The sequence below is a fragment of the Octopus bimaculoides genome, chromosome 5, assembly GCF_001194135.2.
Source record: "Octopus bimaculoides isolate UCB-OBI-ISO-001 chromosome 5, ASM119413v2, whole genome shotgun sequence".
Taxonomy (NCBI): Eukaryota; Metazoa; Mollusca; class Cephalopoda; order Octopoda; family Octopodidae; genus Octopus; species Octopus bimaculoides.
In genome coordinates this window covers 16,352,275-16,361,197 of record NC_068985.1, presented here as the reverse complement: position 1 = coordinate 16,361,197, position 8,923 = coordinate 16,352,275, and positions in this window count along the sequence as shown.

Here is an 8,923-nt window from a genome sequence, read left to right as displayed (position 1 = left end):
AACCCTAACCCTAACCGTAGGGTTAGGGTTAAAGCAAATTTAAAATGAAAAAAGCAAATAAAACGAAGGTATGGAGATTAAATACGCTTTACACCGCTTAATCAGCCAAAGGAGTAAATGTAAACAACTGAATACTTGTCAGTGATTGGTTCAAATTATCGAAATAAGACAATTTTTTACATGAAATAAATTCGAATACAAAAATATTTTTCTGTTCTATAACACAAAATAGATAAGTATACGAAGTTTGAAAGTCTTTCGGTACCAAAAACACTACGTAAAACATTAATGAAAAATGTGGCCCCCGTTTTAAAATAGATCCAAGCGACGATTTATTCTCCATTATAAAATACAATGATTGCCATACAATGAAATAAAATAACTATAACAGGTTACCGCAAAGATGTGTGAGAGATTTCGTGGTTAGGCTGGACTGTCGATCTTGTAGACATAGTAGACGTACTGTTTGGTGGTGTGTAGAGGCAGCCGTTGGTCTATTGGTCATGTAGTGTTCATACAGCAACGATGTAGGCAGACGTCTGGTGGAGAAGATGAAAGCGGTGACTGACTGGTGTCAGGTACATCATTGCCTGAGACGAGTTGCGTGTAGTCAGTGGCGTGTGCCAAAGACCTAGAGCAGTCGAGAACTGTCGTTATTATAGAAATCAATAGGCTCCTAGAGCTGGTGATTAATTTCCCGCGTAAGGAAAAAAGAAACTGTTGCATCAACACGATTGGACGGCTGGAAACCGACCAATACAAACAATAATTTCAGTTAATAGCTAATCACAAGGTCATGTGACCTGTTGGAACGAAAAGGCTTGTGGAGCCCATATCCGAGTATTTAAGCCTAGATAACTCAACGAAAACACCTCATACATAATGACAATGTAAATCACTTCTGCTACAAGTTCTTCAAAAGAATTATATAATTTTCAATTATGTTTATGTTCCAAAGTAATTGTTTCAGCAATTTTTATCGCTGGAAATCTTTGTTAATTCGAACTTCTTCGCGACTTTGGCCTCAAAAAAATGATACTCACAGGACGTTATTTTACTTGCAATAAAAATTACTGACCAATAAGAAATGGAGAGAATTAATATTACAGAAAGCAACACCGGTGCAAGCTGGCAGAATCGTTAGCATGCCGGACAAAATGCTTAGCGACAGTTCTTCCGGCTCTTTGCGTTCTGAGTTCAAATCCCGACTAGGCCAGCTTTGTTTTCATCCCTCCGGGGTTGATAAAAATAACCACTGGGATACTTCAAAATCGCCGGCAGACCCGTCACCAGACTAGTGCCTTGGGGTGCTCAGAATATTCTAGATGGGCACTAATTTGAAATAATGCTGAAGTGGAGTAAATCTGAGAGAGCCCCATTGAACAGTAAAGGGACAATGCCATCCAGTGCCCTCCCTAAGCGACGGGCGTGACTGCTGGTCTCTCGTTCACGGCTAATGACGTGATCTCGGTTACTTGTATGTCGTGGAAGCTGGGTAACCGGTTTTCCGAGTCCTAGGGCTCAAGGAAAATAAAGAAATAAAAAGACACCGGTACTAGGGTAAAAAATGCAAAAAGGCTTTGTTACATTTCTCAAGAAAAGTATGAGGCCGTATTCTGTTATCCTCAACTATACTATTTAATTATTAATCTGCTTAAATTAACTTATCTTTTGTTGTTGATGAGAATATCTTCTATTCTAATTAATATTAAAGTAAAAAAAAAAAAATAACAAAGCAAAAAAAAAACGCTATTACATAAAGGACTAGTGGCAAACAACAAGTGCAGTATGTAGAACCCATCTAAAACAACCTGTTTAGCAAGATGAAAAGAAAGCAAGATCAAACGAAAATAAAGTAGTGTTTTTAGAACTCGACACGAGTTTATTTTTACTTTTAGTACCTAACGCGGTTTTCTTGATGTGGTAGGCTTTGGGTTAAGCTTCCAATGCAGGTACTAAAAACGCTGCGGTAGCCCTGTTGTTTAGTTCGTAGGCATTGTATTTAACTTCTATGTATAACATTCATGTGTTTATGTACATGTCTATGTACTATTTATGCACTGGTGTCACATTTTGTCACAAGGCCAGCAATTTCGGTGTGCGGGAGGTAAGTCGATTACATCAACCCCAATGTTCAGCTGGTACTTATTTTATCGTCCCCGAAAGGATGACAGGTAAAGTCGACCTCGGTGGAATTTGAATTCAGAACGTAAAGACGGACCAAATGCCGCTGCATTCTTGGGTGAGCAAGTGTTGGTGGACTTGTTCATCAAGTTCAACACAGCCATCCATCCCCTCCAGTGCTGCAGGGGAGTATTTGTTCTCTATGGGCAACGACATCTTCAGGGCCAAGGAATCATCCCTGTCTGATGAAAACTTTGACATGCTAATTTCCATGAAGAGCAGCATGCATCTCATGAACAAAATGGAGAACGAGAAGAGGAAAAATTAGATTATGTATATATCGTGTTTTTCATTTAAAAAAAATTTTTTACGGCCACTTTTTTTTAGTTTAATGCTAATATTATGTTTCATTTGAGTTTTTTTTTAACCCTTTTCTGGCTCTAAAAGCCCTTAAAACCCTCACAAAAGCCAAAACTATGAGGTCAGCCTCTTTTTAATGTCTTTTAAAAGTTAAAACTATAAAATCAGCCTTTTTAAATTCTAAAGCAAAAAAAAAAAAAACTTATAGTTTTGGGGTTTTAAAGCCCTTAAAAAATGCTGATTCGGCACTTTTTAAAGGTGTCTTAGGTAGTTTGAGAGCAAAAACTGAATTTTGTTTTTTCCTACAATAAAAATTAACGTTAACAGTTTATCGATAACTTCCGTTACATTTTAAAAGAATTAACTGATTAACGGGTATCGAAGTTAACCTTTTGGTTAACGGATTAACGGTTAACGAAGTTAACTTTTCGATCAACTTTGTGTATGTATATATACCGTTGGCGATATGCTGTGCTTGAGAAGACTTGTCAAGCCAAGTGAAATCGCAGCCGTGGCCGTTACCAATGTCATGTAAATGGCTGCCGTGAAATCGTACTCATGACCGTTGCCGGTGTCATGTAAATGGCACCTGTGCCGGTAGCACGTAAAAAGCACCCATTACACTCACGGAGTGGTTGGCGTTAGGGAGGGCATCTAGCCGTAGAAAATATGCCAGATTAGACTGCAATCTGGTGCAGCTTCAGGCTTACCGGTTACAGTCAAATCGTCTAACCCATGCCAACATGGAAAGTAGACGTTAAATGATGATGATGATGATATATATGTACACACACACACACACACACACACACACACACACACACACACATGTAGTGGCTTCATGCAGGCATAGCGTGGATTCGATCCTCGATAGCCAAATTTCAATAAACAGTCCAGCAGCACTTTTCTCGTAGTAAAACAAAAGTTTTTCTGTGAGTGACACCAGTTACATTTACCAGAGGTCTTCGCTGAGCCGGAATAATGTTTTCGCCACTTGACCCTTCTAACCTCTTCTATTTCACCAAAAGTTAGAATAGAGATAACAGCACCAACAAAATCTATTGTTCTCAACAATATGTCTATCCTTCTGGCTGGTTTTGGATAGCAATAAAAACAAGAACTCCGTAAGCCAAAGTCAAGAAAGAGGAAATTCAAGCCTTATACGGCATGATACACGAAGAAAACGGCGAAAGCCGCACTACGCCCCGCCTCCAGCGAGATTTCGAATCGAACAAAGGAGAGTACAATTGTCTACAAAACTTTTGACTGAACAAAAGAAATTCTAACATTTTGATGAAAGCACAATAGAAAAGTGCCCCGGGCTAGTGTTAGGTCAGCTAAAATACTTAACCCGAGGTACAAGATTTGCAACTGTAGAAGCAAGGTCCGAGTCGGCCGAGAAGGCAAAAGAATTATCGACTCGAACCTTGCAAAGTGGTAGCATTATGCTGTTACCGCTATATCTGGGACGTAGAACGTCCTGGATTAAAATTTGAAATATCCTACCGGAAATTGAGATTGCATGGATAGTCGCCACCTTCCTATACGAGAGAGAGGAGAAAATAAACATAATACTAATCTTCAGAGACGCTCCACAAAACTGGCGAGGGCAAACTCTGGAGATCTTGGCCCAGGCAACAACAATGGACCTCGAAAATTTGCCAGAAAAGATTTACATTGGCGAAGACACCATATTAACTGTGCACGTAGAAGAAAGGAAACCCAGGTGCTTCAACTGTAGAAAGAAGGGGCACCTGAGGTCAAAATGCTCACAAAAGGAAAAAGAACAGGAGAAAAAGAACAGGAGAAAAAGACAGGAAGAAGATGAAGAAAAGGCAGCGCCCCCAACCACGGAGGCTGTTACGCAGAGGACAACCGCCGAACCAGAACCAATCGTAAAACCAGCCGAAGTGACACTGTCAGCAGAATAAATGAACTTCGAGACGGTGTCGCGAAAAAGGCGAAAGAAAGTAGTGGAGTCGCCTACCAAAGAGGTGGCTCCGAGAACTAAAGAAAGAAAAAAATATAACCCTGAAGGTAAAAAAAAAAGAAAACATTAAATTTGGTAAAAATTGACATACCCAAGTCCAAAAGGAAATGATCACAGTGGTATTCAAAACACCAACAATTCAATGAGGGGGGGTAATCAAACTCCATTTACAAAGCAGTATATATCGGACGCGTAATAGTAAATATCCTAACAGCATTGCTAAAATCCCAAGAGAACTCTACAAGGACTTCAAAAGTAGATTTGCAAAAGGAATTATAGAATTAAAAGACTTACACAAAATGTTCGACCCGCCGGCAGAACTGACCATTGAAGAAATGAAAGGGGAAATTCCGGCCTCATCAGTACTGAGAATGATCTCCTTTGACTAAAGTAGATTTCCATCTTTTCTCGTTGATGACATGGCTACGCTACGTATAGGCTGTGTAAATGTGTGTGGCCTGAGCTCGTAGTGGAAGCAAGCTTGTTTCCTCGACGACCTCAGCTCACATAAAATTGATATTATGGTTGCTACAGATACCAAGTTGGACAAGCTGCAGGTCTTCTCAAACCTCCTGAATGACTATAAGAAAATCATGTCTCCTCGTCGGACCGGGGGAGGGGGCGTTGTGGTTTTGCTCCGAAAAAGCTTGGCTCTGCAAACACGTACAATCTTTGTAGACCTAGAAGGTGACTCAGTCGTTCTGGATCTAACATTCAGTGGTAAGACCTTCAGGTTGATCGGCATTTACGCGCTTCATTCAACAGACAAACGGAATGAGTTCTATCGACGCCTGGAGGACTTACTCGTGACGTCAAAGACAATAGTGATGCTAAGAGACTTTAACGCTATTCTTGATGCACGCCCAGATAGCATTGACTCGACCGATAGCAAAAGTAACTCACGCCTCATCGATCTGCTGAACCGAATTAGGCTGGCAGAGCGATACTGACTTGCGAATCCAAGAGTTCCAATGTGGACTTGGAGTAATAACAGCGGATTTCTCAGGTTTTATATAGACATGATAGTAGTGAAGAGATAAATCCTCCTTTAGCTTTCCACAGTTTACTTATATACCCTACACGGATCACAAATTAGTGACATGTAGGGTACATATAGATAAAGTCCATAGATAGGGATCTGGCTACTGGAAGTTGAACAAGACCTTATTGGCTTGCGAAACATACCGTAGCCAGATTAAGGAGTTAGTCATGAGGGCACTCACTGGCACCGTGTTGAATAACCGGTGGTGGGATGCCCTCAAAAGAGCCATTCGACTTGAGTCTATTAGATTTAGTAAACAGTTGAGTCTAGAGCAGGCTAGAGTAGAAGGGTCTCTAGTTAAGGCGTTAGGCGAGATCGGCCTTGGACCGACACCTCAATGCCAAACACGGTTGCAGGGTCCGGGCTAAAGTACGTGCACTGGGTTGCAAGGGTATCAACGTTGTCAGTTGGGCTCGCTCGATAGAAACCCAACGTGGCGTAGATGCTACGATAAGGTCTGTGGTAAACGAACAAGGACAGGAGATCTAAGGACATGAAGAGATGTGTAAGGCCTTTCAGGTGCATTTCGCTGCGTTGTTCGAGAGGGGCGGGACACTGGACCATGGGGATGCCCTTCGGGATTTCCTGGCCGGCGGTCCGTGTCTCCCGGCACGTGAAGCGTAGCACTATGAAGAACCGATCACAGCTGCGGAGGTCATAGAGGTACTTTCCGAGTGCCCGGGGATAAGTCGCCGGAACTGGATGGTCTTCCTTACGAATTTTATAAGAGTATGCCAGACTTGTTCGGGAACATACTGGCCGCTGTATACGCAAACTGGCAGCAGAACGGGAGAATTCCCAAATCTGTGAGCCGGAGAGTAGTAACACTGATCAAGAGGGACCCGAGCAAAGGGGATTACATTAATAATTTCAGGCCCATAACTCTGCTAAGCACAGAGTTAAAGATTTTGGCCAAGATGTTAGCCAAAAGAGTGAAGCTTGTCGTGGGTGGTCTGGTGGGAGAAGTGCAGACATGCGCCATCCTAGGAAGGACAATACACGACAACTTTCACCTCATACGCTACACTATAGAACGGGTGGATAACATTTCTGGCAAAGGTGGGGCACTGGTGAATTTAGACCAGTCTAAGGCACATGATAGGGTTGGCCATCGGTATCTGGTGGCGGTCCTCCGGGCGGTCGGACTGGGCCCGACTTTTCGTGGTTGGATCAATGTATGTATAGCGACATCGGCTCATCGTCCGGATGAACGGTTTCTTCTCGAAGCCGTTCGCGATCGAGCGTTCAGTTCGCCAGGGCTACCTCCTGTCCCCGCTTCTGTATGTATTGGCTCTTGAGCTGCTGCTGCGGAGGTTGGAGGCCGCGGGGGAAGATCCGCATGATCTATGTTATGGTAGAGGAGTGACGGCATATGCGGATGATGTCACCATCATCGTGTCTGATGAAGGGTAGCTACCTCGTGTAGAAGACGCCATCAAAAGATATGAATTGGTGGCAGGAGCAAAAGTTAACCAGGAACGTGGATTCGATCCTCGATAGCCAAATTTCAATTAACAGTTTAACAGCATTTTTCTCGCGATAAAACAAAAGTTTTTACGTGAGTGACAGCAGTTACATTTACCAGAGGCCTTCGCTGAGTCGGAATAATGTTTTCGCCACTTGACCCTTCAAACCTTGTTATTTCACTAAAAGTTAAAATAGAGATAATAGGTACCACCAACGAAATCTATTGTTCTCAACAATATGTTTATCCTTCTGGCTGGTTTTGGGTAGCAATAAAAACAAGAACTCCGTAAGCCTAAGTCAGTTAGTGAGAGCGACCATCAGTGAGTGTGAACGGACAACTAGAGTCATGGCCACTAAAGACCAAACGGCCGGAGGGAAAAAGAAAATTACAATCAGCGACTATGCGAGACAACTTCCCTTGACTCTATCACTTTCACTAACACCCTTTCTTTTCTCTGTAACATTACCACATCTCTCTATATATACTTCTATGAGAACCTGTACACACATACCGGTCGAAATTTAACGCTTTTTACCTCGCATATTTTTCCATTTACTAGTTATACATACCAACCTGTCGTAGTTTTGGATATATACAAAGTAACTTCAATCACTGTTCTTCTTCCATCTTGCATACTGGCAACCAACACCTTAGCACAACCGTTAGATATATATATAACTTTTAGTCGGGAAGAAAGGCAGTGTCTCTATGACCTCTTACTGCTCCCCACTCGAAGCCTGGTTGAAAAGAGAAAACTATCCTCAAACTGGTGATCTGGCCCAAGTGTTTGCCACAGAATGGACTCCACTAACGATACCCAAAATGTCAAGGAGGGATGTTAAACTTGGTGATAGATTAAGATTTACCACCCAAGATACGTGGGAAAGTATTTCATCATCCAAGTTTCGTGACTGAAATTCAGCAGCTGGAATTTGTTTCGGTTGCTTTGTACTTGTAATTCTAAGGGCCAGTCTTTTCATACGTTGTGTTTCGTTGATTTTCCTCCTACTTAAATGCTAATTCAATAAGCCGACCGATCTGTTGAACGAACAGTTGGAACATTCATCGTTGAAACAGACAGAAATACATTTAATAAAATTACGTTCTGAGTTCAAATCCCGTCGATGTCTACTTTGCTTGTTCCTCCTTCCGGAGTTGATAATATAAACTAATGAGCAAGTACTGGGGACGATATATAATCGACTGTTTCTTTCCCCAAAATTTAATACGTGTGTCGATGTAAGAAAATAAGGATATGGAAATAAACAATATTTTTTTTTTACAGACATCTGTCGCATGTAAATCTTTTGTCCTCACTATTTCCATTATATTCATTAATTCAAATCACATAAACTTAAAGACAATAAAAAGCACATTTAAATTCCTGTTTTGTCATACTGCGCTGAATAATACCCAGTACTACCAACTAACAATAGAGCCTCTATATGGTCGCTTGACCGATACTGTTTGTAAATAGCAGGAACATTTTCCACCAAATTTCACACAATACTGTCTTCAGAAAGGAGGAGGGATACGTTGAAATAATGAAGTCCTGATTGCACTATGTCTGAAAACAACGGGATGATCACTACTGTAATGCCTTCACCCTTAAGGCAGCCGCCAGGACTGGATGGTTTACCCTACGAGTTGTACAAAAGTATGCCAGACTTGTTCGGGCACCTACTGGCAAATGTCTACGCGAACTGGCAGCAGAATGGGTTTATACCCAGATCTGTGCGCCGTGGGGTGGTGACGCTTGTCAGAAAGGACCCGAACAAGGGGGATTCCATTGATAATTTTCGGCCCATCACTCTGCTAAACGCACAGTTGAAGATTTTGGCCAAAGTGTTATCGAAAAGATTGGCGCGTGTCGCGGACGGTCTGATCGGGGAGGCACAAACGTGTGCCGTTCCCGGCAAAACTATCCAGGATAATCTCC